This window comes from Suricata suricatta, chromosome 10, assembly GCF_006229205.1.
Source record: "Suricata suricatta isolate VVHF042 chromosome 10, meerkat_22Aug2017_6uvM2_HiC, whole genome shotgun sequence".
In the NCBI taxonomy this organism is placed as follows: Eukaryota; Metazoa; Chordata; class Mammalia; order Carnivora; family Herpestidae; genus Suricata; species Suricata suricatta.
The window spans coordinates 134390624-134402314 of NC_043709.1; positions in this window are offsets into that span (position 1 = coordinate 134390624).

Here is an 11691-nt window from a genome sequence, read left to right on the forward strand (position 1 = left end):
TCAACCATCTGACCCCAGCTGTCCTCAAATTCTTTACACCCTTAATTCGTCTCTATAGAAGCAGCCACTGGCCCTTGCTGGCCCCCGGCTGGCCCCCGGGGTCCCTCCATTCCAGGGGACAGGCACAGTCTCTTAGCTGTTCTGTCACTGTGGGCCCTGGGTTGCCAAATTCAGGTCTGTGATTCTGTGACATAATGATCAACATGCATATTTTGGTCTTCGTCCCTGACGCCGGGTCCATTGTCATTCTCGAAGCAACAAGAGCATCATTCGTTACAACATTTGGGGTTTGTCCTCAGTTGCCGAAATAGCTCCAGAAAGATAAAGGTGAAAGACACATCTTTTGTTATTTATAACAAGCCCTTCCCAGTCATGCCTGAGTTTCTGCCGAGGTGACTTTTGGGAAGGCTGTACGGATAGGGGCTGGTCTCCAGGGGAACCAGCCAAGTGTCAGAGAGTAAAAACTTCCAGTCCTACGCCTCCAAGTCCATGGAGGCGAGAGGGGCTGGGGGTTGAGTCAGCCACTAACGGTCAATGGTGTATTTAATCATGTCTGCAAAACGGAATCTCCATAAAGTCGTAAAAGAAGGGGTCTGGAGAACCTGTGGGTGGGTGAACGCATCCGTGCACTGGGGAGTGGTGGGCCCCAAATCTACTGAGACAGAGGCTTCCTGTGCTGGGGACCTGTCTGGGCCTCGCCCTGTACCTCATCTTCTGGCTGTTCATCTGTACACTTTATATAAATATCTTTTATAATACACAAGTGCACCTGTTCCCCCAAATCTGGGAGCTCTGATAGCAAATTATGGAATCGGAGGGGGTTGTGGGCACCCCTGACTTATGGCCAGTGGGTCAGAAGCCCGGGTGACAGCCTGGGTCCTGCAGTTGGTGTCTGCAGTGCGGGCAGTCCTACGGGACTGAGCCCACACCCTGTGGGGTCTGCACTAAGTCTGCTTAGAACCGCATCAGGACTACGGCAGGGTAGGCAGCTGGAGAGCTGGATCATGAGCTGGTGCGGGGGGAAACCTCACACAGAAGTGTTCTGTGACAGGACAGCTACAGTTTTCTCTCGTAATGTCCCCTGCATACCTGTCCTGCTCAGGTAAAGGATTCCAGACTCCCCAAATCCCCCCAGAGCCTCCTGGCCGCACAATCGCTCTTGGCTCCAATTTCTGATTCAGTCAGAGTTGTTAGCTCCAGCCAGCCAGAAGCTTGAATGGTTCAAAAAGAAAATGAGTTTCTGAAGGACTATTGGGTGGTTAGAAAATGGGCAGGAGCAACCAGAGGCTGTGCTGCCGGCCCCGGGGCCAAATGCATCCCATCATAGTGGTCTGTGGGGTCCCTACTGACACAGTCCCCACCTGCCGGGCACTTCCTGTGGCCCAGCACCACCAACACGGGTGCCTGGACGCTGCTGGAGGTCCTGGTGGCCCTGGACTGTGCATTGTCGAGTCCTCTCCTAACGGCTGGGCCTTACTGTCTCCACCTGCAACCCAGAAGTCCACAGTCCAGGCGTTGTCAGGGCTGGTTCTTCTGAGGGAGGGTCTGCCCCAGACCCCTCTTCTTGATCGTCAGCCATCGCCTCCTTGCATCTTCCTTCTGCATCCAAATATCCTCTCTCTATAAGGACACCAGTCATCGTGGGGGAGGGCTCACCCGATGACCTCATATTAACTGTGCTATCTCTGTAACGACCCTATCAGCAAACGAGGTCACATTCTGAGATACCGGGAGCTAGGACTCCAGCACATGGATTTTGAGGGGACACGGTGCAACCCATAACACTAGTTCCCTATACGACCTGTCACACAGGGATTGTGGAATCCCCGGTCTGTTCCCCACTTTGGGGAAGTTGTGGGGGAGAAAGGGTGATCTACACTTTGGATCTTCTTTATTGGAAGTCTGACTTTGCCCGTCCTCAAAACTCACCCAGTGAGAGATTCCGTGACCATCGGCAGGGGTCGAGATCCCAGATGGCTGAGGTTTCACGTGTGTGTGTGTGTGTGTGTGTGTGTGTGTGTGCGCGCGCACACGCTTGCACCCAGGCATGTGCACGTGCAATACAACTATCATACTAGCCTTCACATGCATGCCTACTTCTAAGAGCAGACTCTAAAGTAAAATTCTCAAACCTTTATTATTTTTAAGTTTACTTGTTTATTTTGAGAGGGAGAAAGAGAGAGAGAGCAGGGGAGGGGCAGAGAGAGAGGGAAACAGAGAATCCCAAGCAGAATCCACACTGTCAGCTCTGAGCCCAACATGGGGCTTGAATTCATGAACCACAAGATCATGACCTGAGCCAAAGTCATCTGCTTAACTGACTGAGCCCCTCAGAGGTCCTTAAAGTAAAATTCCTGATGGTGGGAAACACCAGCCCTGTACCCTCACAATCCAGACACCACGAAGCTGCTTTTCACCGAAAGTTAGTGAAATCAGTGAGCTACACAGGAATAAGATTTATGAAGCCACAGAACATACAGCCATTAAAACAGAGAGAGGAGACCAACGTTGCCCAATAAAACGTGAGCTTCACGGTGAAAAGTGTGAGCTGACCTTAGGGATGCTTCGTAAATGTCATATTATTTCCTGCAACTGTACTGTCAGCCCAAATTTAATGTGACCCTAATACCTTTAAAGAAAAGCATATGTAGGCCCTTTTTATGTGTCTGCTCTTCCTGACAATCTGAGCCTGACCTGGGTATTCTAGAAGGAATCTAGTCCCCTAGAGAGTTTTCAATTTGTCAACATGTTTTTTCTCCTCAAAATATCAGTAACATTGTGATTCCAGTGAAAGCGTTATTTTGCCAAAAAACACTGCGGCCCGTTTCTTCAGGAAGCCGGTGCCTGTGCTCAGCCGGCAATCCCTGCGGGGGGCCACAGAGCAGAGTTGTTGGCGCAGGACGCAAGGCTAAGCCAGCGCCCTGGAACCGACGCCGTCATCGGAAACGGACCTGATGCGTGACAAAGATCGGCACAAGATAACAGGACTGAAAGCCAGTCCTAGGTCAAGGTCAGAATCGATCACAAAAATAACCCAGGAAAGGTCGGGTTGGTCCAGGAAGACTTGCAGAAGTTTCGAGCTGGATATCAGAAAACGTGACGGTCACCGATCCCGGGAAAATTTGCGGCTTTGCAAGGGCAGCTCCCCTCATGACCTCCCAAATCCTACCTGCTGGGAGTCTTCAAAAGGCCGTGCTCAGCCTCTTCCTGACAGAAGCGAAGCAAAACCCCATAAAACCTTTAGGAATTTACGGATCGCATGACCCGGCCAGAGCCTGGACAACTGCCGACCGCCGTGAGGGGGCTGTAAGCTGCAGGGTGCAGAACCCCTCTTGCCCACTGCCGAGAGCGGCACACGGGCCACCGTCCCTGGCGCCCGAAATCGGCAGGAGCTGCCAGGGTGGTGAGCGAGCCAATTTCGAGCAATCTGACACCGCTCCGTCACTGGAGGCTGCAGCCCCACACCTGCCAGTAAACACCGACTCTCCTAGCTCCAGGGAGAGACCCGCACCCAGGAAAATACGCAAGCACGTTTTCCCCTCAGATGGCCGTCCGTCCTGAGTCCGCCAGGCCAGAAACGCAGCAAGTGCAACCTCTCTTCTCTCGGGGTGCGTTTCCCCCTGCTGGCTGGGTCTCAGCCAGAACACAGGGTTGCAGCACAAACCTGGGCCTCCTCCAGGAAGCGTGTCAAAGAACTCGGGCTGTGCTCCCCAGCTTCAGGAGCAGGGACGGTCACAGTGCGGGTCGCGATGTTCCCGCCCGTGTCCTGTGAGTGACAACGGCTAGGGAAAATGGGGGCGGGGAACATGGAGCCCCTCCTCCTGCCCCTCAGGTCCCAGTAACTAAGACTGTGGGTTCTATGGGTTTCTGAGTTGAAGCCGTCCATTCTGGGTAAACTGAGGTCCAGGTCCCGAGAAGGGCCACTCTCGCTCCTGCACTCAGCTCCCGGCCCAGACCCTACTGGAGCTGCACTGGGGATGCAGAGCCTGCGGCTGTCAGCCTCCCCACGCCCCACGCTCCGTGCCAGACACAGGATGGGAGCTGCACGGGCTCACTTTCCACGCTCCACGAGGGACTCAGCCCACAGGAGGGGACGAGCGTGACGCGGACAACCACAACGACCTTCTGCCCCGATCCCTTAGGAGTTCAGAGTTTTGGAGCAGGAGCCAATCTGATTTTCTGTGACGATCGTGCGGTTCGGTCCTCGTGGGCTTGCAGTGAGCTCCGGCAGCCAGTCCCTGAGATGATGATGGTCGTGACAGAACTTGCTTCGGGCCGGCGCGGGGGGAGCCCGTGTCCTGAGCTCATGCCGGCCGAGGGGCAGCCGTCGGGGGGCGTGGCTGAGGCTCCCTTGGTGTTCGCTGGGCTTTGGGCACCTTCCGGAGAATCCGGAGGTCCCTCCATCCGGAAATGATTCAGCGGCAGCCCCTGCGCGTGTGGGGTTTGGACTTCTGACATTTCAGAGAGAACAGTCATGAAAACGGGCTGTACAGAAACCAGCCTTTTTAACACACTTGAGTGCTCAAAAAAAACCAAAACCCCAAAACTCTCCCTCTTTGCAAAAACACTCTTTGCGATCTTAAGAGCAGGAAGGCACAGATATTTTCAGACGCAGGTAAAGAAGTAAGAGACGGTGGGACTTCCGGGCACCTTGCCCGAGGGCACAGACTCCGGCCGGTGAAGCTCATCAGCCGGCACCAAGCTGAAAACGTCACGTTCCTTGTCCTGTAAGATTCTAGAACAGATGATGGACACCCCAAGAACGGAGGTGGATGAATTAATTTCGCTCATCTGAAATCCTGTGGCATTTTGACGGCAGGGTCTGGTCTCGGCTCAGTGCGACCAGGATGGGCCTGAGGAGACCGGGCCCCAGTGCTCAGCCTCGGCCCCCGTCCAGCTGCTGTAGTCCGCGATTCCCGTCCCGGGAGGACGCAGAAGGGAAGTGCACTTCCTCAGGGTCATGGTCGATAACTCTGGGCCCGCGAGGAGGGCACGCCAGGGGCTGGAGTGCTGCCATCCGAGAATGGGCGATGGTGATGGGTGGACGGGGTCCCCACCCAGCACGGCGTCCTCGGGGGGCAGGTGGGCACCACGCTGCACAGCCCCCCACCTCCTGAGCGCTGCCACTGGAACGGGCCGCCCCGCGAGGTTGTCCGGTCCAGGAGGGGCTGCTCCGGCGCCTCTGCAGGCAGGGACCCTGAGTGACCGGGGAGGACCACCTGCAGGCCTGCGGGCCGCGCTCCGCAGAGGAAGGGAACCGCTGTCCGCGGCAGGCAGGGGTGCAGTCAGGAATGGACGGGCGGCCCCGACCGCTCCTCCCTGTGCGCCTTCGGGCGGCTCTCGGGGCTGCTCGGTCTGCTGCTCCCCCCGGGTGAGGTCGCCGAGAAGGGCTCGCTCCGGGCAGGCACGGAGCACGTAGGACACTGAGGGTTGCTGCGCAGACACCCCAGCAAGGACACTGAGGGTGAGTGAGCGCCCAGAGAGGTGGCGCGGTCACACAGCCCAGGGTGCCACCTCCGCCTCCCAAGCAGGGCTGAGTCTCTGCAGGGGTTGGGGCTTCCGGGGGGAGGGAGAGCAGGACCCACCAGGACAGCCTGCGGTCAGGACCTGGACCGAGAAGGCGCATGGGCGGCGGGCTCCAGGGGAGGGCCGTGAGCGGTGCAGGAGCCGCTCCGAGGTGGAGGGTCGTGTGCGGAACCTCACGCCGGCGGCCAGACCCCTGCCCGTGGAGGGTCCCCGGGCCCCTCACTCGGAGCTCTTTGCCCGCAGTGAGCACTTCCACCCTGCAGCGAGGCCCTGCCTGCTGCCCGCAGCCTCCCCGCACCCTCCTCCGAGAGGGTCCCCAGAGGCTTCCATGCATGGGTTTAGCCCCTGTCCTGGTCAGCAAAGGCTCGGCCGTGGCCCCGGTGTGGTTTTCCTATTTGTTACCCTGTGATCTGCTGGCTGCAATCAGTCCGCCTTTCCATCCGCTGCCAAGGCCCGTGTGGCTCTTCCCCCCTTCTCTCTGCCCGCCCCGCCCCGCCACCCCTGGGGCCAGGTGACCCTCTCCCCACGCCCCTGTCCACTTCCCCTGATGGACGCCTCCCAGGGCTGCCCAGCACCTGGCAGACTCCAGCCTCTCCCACGGGCACTCGAGCCTGCGCCCTGTCCTGAGCAGTGACAGCCATCCCTGGGGGCCAGAGAGCTCCCTCTCCCCTCTGTGCCCGCACCCTGCCCTTGAGGACGCAGACGGGCTCATGGAGAGGACTCTCCGCGCTGAGCGGCTCTCCCCGGGCATGGAGACAGGGACAACTCGCCCTGATCTCCCAGTGGGTAGGGCTTCCCCGTCCCTCCAGAAAGAGGGACCCATGGGACCCCTCTTCCGTGTGCTCTCTGCGCAGACAGCCCGACCTGAGGCTGCCAGCCAGTGGGGGCCGGGCCCTCGAGGGGTCCACAGGCTGAGCTCTCGCCCAGTCTTAGCATCTTCCCCTTCCCCCCGTCAGACACGGGGTGACGGGCGAGAACACAGAGGTGACCGGCTGGTCCCGCCCAAATGGCACGCTGCTCATCGGGCTGGAGGGGACGGGGAAGGAGCGAGGAAGAGGCGGGGAGGCCCCGGCGGCGGGCTGGGGACAGGGCAGAGCGCCGGGTGCCTGTTGTGCCCGCCAGGGCTCCCCAAGGACAGAACCAGGAGGGTGTGTGCATGCACACAGGGGGTGATCTATTTTTAGTAACTGCATCCTGGGGTTGTGAAGGCTCAGCAAGTCCAAAATCTGCAGGGCAGGTGGAGACTCACAAAACACTGATGTTTGGGCTGAGTCTGAAGACCGTCTGCTGGCAGACCTCCCTCCTGCTGCCTCCTGCTCCCTCAGGCTTTTTTTTTTTAAGGCCTTCCACTGATTGGATGAGGCCCACCCACATTATGGACAACACTCTGCTCTACTCAAAGTCTACTGATTTATTTTATTTTTTATGAAGTTTTTCATTTAATTTCACTATTGTTAACCTTCAGTGTTACATCAGTTTCGAGTACAATATCATGATTCAACAATTCTATACATTACTCAGTGTTCCTTGAGGTAAGTGTGCTCTTCATCCCCTTCACCCTTTCCACCCCTGCTCCTACTCCCCTCCGATCTGGTAACCGTTAGTTTGTTCTCTAGAGTTAAGAGTCTGTTTTCTTTGTTTCTCTTTTTTTTTCTTAAATTCCACATATGAATGAAATCATGGTATTGGTCTTTCTCTGACCGACTTATTTTGCTTAGCAGTATACTCTCTACCTCCATCTGTGCTGTTGCAAATGGCAAGATTGCATTCGTTTTTATGGCTGAGTAATATTCCATTGTATACATACCACATCGCCTTTATCCATTCGCCGGTGGGTGGACACTGGGCTGTTGCCATGTCGTGGCTACTGTGAGTAATGTTGCTATAAACACAGGAGTGCGTGGATCCCTGTGAATTAGTGATTTCATAGTCTTTGGGTAAATAGCCAGCAATAGGATTCCTGGATCATAAGGCAGCTCTATTTTTAATTTTTTGAAGAGCCTCCATACCGTTTCCAGAGCGGCGGCACCAGAGTGCATGCCCACCAGCGGGGCATGAGGGTTCCTTTCTCTCCACATCCTTGCTGATGCCACGGCCTTTGCTGTTAATTCTACCCGTTCTGACCAGTGCAAGGTGAGAGCTCAGTGTGGTTTTGACTCACATTTCTCTGGTGATGAGTGATGTTGAGCATCTTTTCAGATCAAAGAAGACCTGATGTCTTCTTCAGGAAAATGTTCTTTTCTTCTGAGCACTTTTTAACTGGATTATTCATTTTTGGAGTGTTGAGTTGTAGTTCTTGATATATTTTGTATACTAACTCTTTAGCTGATGGGTCATTTGCAAATATCTTTCTCCCATTCCACTGGCTGCCTTTTAGTTTTGTTGATTGTTTCCTTCGCTGTGCAGAGCTTTCTATTTTGAAGTCCCAGTAGTTTATTTTTGTTTTGTTTCCCTTGCCTCAGGAGACGAATCTGGCAAGAAGTTGCAATGGCCAGTGTCAGAGAGGTTACTGCCTGTGTTCTCTTTTAGGATTTTATGATTTCAGGTCTCACATTTAGGTATTTAATTCATTTTGAGTTTATTTTTGTGTGTGGTGTAAGAAAGTAGTCCAGTTTCATTCTTTTGCGTGCCGCTGTCCAGTTTTCCCAACACCATTTGTTGAAGAGACTGTCTTTTTCCCATTGCATGTTCTTTCCTGCTTTGTCGAAGATTAATTGACCATACAATTGCAGGTTCATTTCTGGGATTTCTGTTCTGTTGACCTTGTGTCTACTTTTGTACAAGTGCCATGTTGTTTGGAATGCGACAGCCTTATAATGAAACGTGAAGTCTGAGACTGTGGTGCCTGCAGCTTTGGTTTTCTTTTTCAAGATTGCTTTGTCTCTACAAGGCCTTCTCGGGGGCCACACACGGTTTAGGATTGTTTGTTCTCATTCTGTGAAACGTGGTGTTGGTCTTTTGATAGGGATTGCATTGAGTCCGGAGATTGCAAGGTCTATTGATTTCAGCGTTAATCTCACTAAAAAATACCTTCACAGCATCATCCAGATTCATGTTTGGCCAAACTCCTGGGCGCCGTGGCTCAGCCAAGTGGATGCACGAAATGAACCATCGCACATACTAATCTCCTGACGCAGTTGGGGGGGCAGGGGGCAGGCTAGATTAAAGGGCTGCGTCGGGACTGTGCCCTCCCGGCTGGCCCCTCCCCTGTTCCCTGTCTGACCCCTTCCCGTTTTCTCAAGCTGCTGCTCATGCTTCCTCTCAAAACCCCTCCCTCTGTCTTTCCTCCGATCCTTTGAAGAACCGACAACCTCTGCTACTTCTGACGCTCTTGCCACGGACCAAATTTCTTCTCGCCCCATCCCGTCCCTGTGTGCATGGCACACCTTGTCACTGTCCCTGTGTGCACGGCACACCTTGTCACTGCCCCTGTGTGCACGGCACACCTGTCACTGCCCCTGTGTGCACACACACCTTGTCACTGCCCCTGTGTGCACACACACTTTGTCACTGTCCCTGTGTGCACACACACCTTGTCACTGCCCCTGTGTGCACACACACCTTGTCACTGTCCCTGTGTGCACACACACCTTGTCACTGCCCCTGTGTGCACAGCACACCTGTCACTGCCCCTGTGTGCACGGCACACCTTGTCTCCCCACGGGACGGGCTGTGTCTGCATCTAGGTGTGTGTGTGAGCACTTGACACCTGCTCTTGCTCTCAGACGCAGGGCTCCCTTAGGTGTATTTGGACTGAACTACTTGATGGTCAACCACCCGTAAAAGTAAGCGGGAGGTGCCTGCATCAGCCTGATCGCAGCGTCCCTTTTCCAAAAGTGTTCATTCCACATACACATGGCGTTAGGCTGCGTCAGGGGCTGCGTGGGCTCACGTAGGTGTAGGGATGCGTTCGGAGCTCCTTTTCTGTCTGCCCAGACATCCCTCCGTCCATCCGTCTATCCGTATGTGTGTCTATGTCTGTAGACATGCGTACACGCGTGTGCACCACGTGTGTGTGTGTTCGATAGCATTGTTCATTACAAAAACGTGACCTTACAAAACACAGCACAGCTAAGGATCATACTCTAAGGCCGTAGGAACCAACCAAAACCTTCGTGAAGAAATCTTTACTCACGTCCTGTCTCACGTGACCTTTCTGAAAGCTGTGCGGGCAAGGTGACCCGTGTCGTGTTTTTAAAATGGGGGTTTTGGGTTCTACCTTGCGCCACCGCCTCTCCGTGGTGGAGGCTCTGAGCCGCCTCGGGCCGGGTCAGCCTCGGGGCTGCTGCCTGCAAAGTCACTCCGTCTCTACTCTACACTCGAACTCCCTTCCCATCCTACGCAGCCAGCAGTGTTAATGGGGCAGGCGAGGAAGGAAAGGGGCTCTCTTCGCCGAGCAGTCACGTCCAGTCAGCGCTGGACGGGGCTGGGGGACGGGCAGGTCCCCTTGCTGGGCCCCATGCCTGCGTCACGGCTCCCTGAGGCCCCTGCTACCCGAAGCTCAGCCTGGGGGCCAGCAGTGTGGGCGTCACCTGCTTAGAACTGAGGATCCCAACCCCCCCCTCCGGGCCGACTCAGCCAAGATCCACATTTTAACAAGATGCGACGTAGGCCACAAACAGGACTTAGTTAAATACACCCTTCAAACAACGCCAAAAATAGACGAAGCTACATAAAATAACGATAGTATTTTTTTTTTCAAATTCAGCATCATTTTAAAGAACACTGTTGAGTGTCGAAAAAAACTAAAAGTCAGGTACAAAAGGCAAATGACAAAGGTTTTCTTAATTTAAGTGAAACTCCATTTAACCTTTTATTTATTTGCTAGTCATTCTGACCTGCCGTAATTTCTGCTTGGCTCATTCGGTGCTCTTGCAGGAGAAAATACTGCTGCCGTAAATTATAAGCATTTAAGCTTCGGAGCAGCAACCAAGGAAAGCTCAAGAAGAATAGACACTTGCTGCCATCGTGCCCGAAACATCAGTCAAGTCCGGTCATGCAGCAGATTTGTGGTCCCACGACCGCGGGGACGTGCTGTCACTTCACGGGCTCCCGAGGAAGGGCTGCCCACGTGATGGTCACTAAGGCCGTCGGAACGGCCTAGTTCTGGAAGAGAGTCCTTTCCCAGCAATGTCTCTGCCCAGCTATTCAAAATCTACATTTGCGAGGTTCAAAAACAACATCCGCGGAGTGTAAAACAAATTCACGGAGAGGAGGCGCTTCCTTGTCCTTTCTGATTTCATTCTTCAAAACCTAAGCACGGCGCGTGAGCCAGCTCCCGTGAGGCTGCCCACGCTTCCGCCTCTCAGTCATACACGGGAGGGCAGCGGTGAGGGCCTGAGCCGACCGAGGTAGGAGACTTGGGGGACATAAGGTGAGGACACAAGTTCTGAGAGTCCCCCCCAACTCCCATGGCTGAGTCCTGCTCCCGTGAGAGCTTGGGAGAACCTTCCAGAAGCAGAGCCCACATTGAAGGATTGGCACTATGGCTGGCTGGCCTTCTAAAAGGCAGGCCGTTCCTGGGCCTCGGAGTCACTTTGTGACAGCCACAGAAGCCACACCCACATCAGGAGCGGCAGCCGCATTCTCTGGCTGCACTAGGAAGGAGATGGCCTTTGTCTCCTGCCACCAAGGAGTGTGCGGCCACAAGAGGTCGTCAGGGTCCTGGGTGTTTCCCCGGGCCACCGAGGAGCTGCCTTCCACGTGAGAAATGGAGACACGGCCCACGCTTGTTCACGGCGGCCCCTGGGGTCCTGCGTCTGCGTCGCAAGGTGGAGAGGAGAAGGGCCCGTCCGACGAAGAGCTGACGCTACAGTGGGGTGGTCACTCCACCGCGGAGCCTTCCAGATGCTGGGGAGGAGTCAGACCTTCTCCCAGAGAAAACCTCATACCAAACCCCACACCTACACACGGACCAACAGAGAAGCTCTTTCTAAGGTGAGGGGTGCGGAGGGGCACGTGCTGTGGGCTGCGTCGTGTCCCTACACCTCGTGGGTTGAAGCCCGGCCCCCAGAACCTCAGGCTGTGACTGTTAGGAGACGGGGCCCTTATGGGGGTGACTAATGAGGTCACTGGCTGGGCCCGCTCCAGGCTGGCCGGCATCCCCACGGGGAGAGAGGGCAGGACAGAGGACACCAGCACGCAGGACAGTCAACTTGCAGTGGG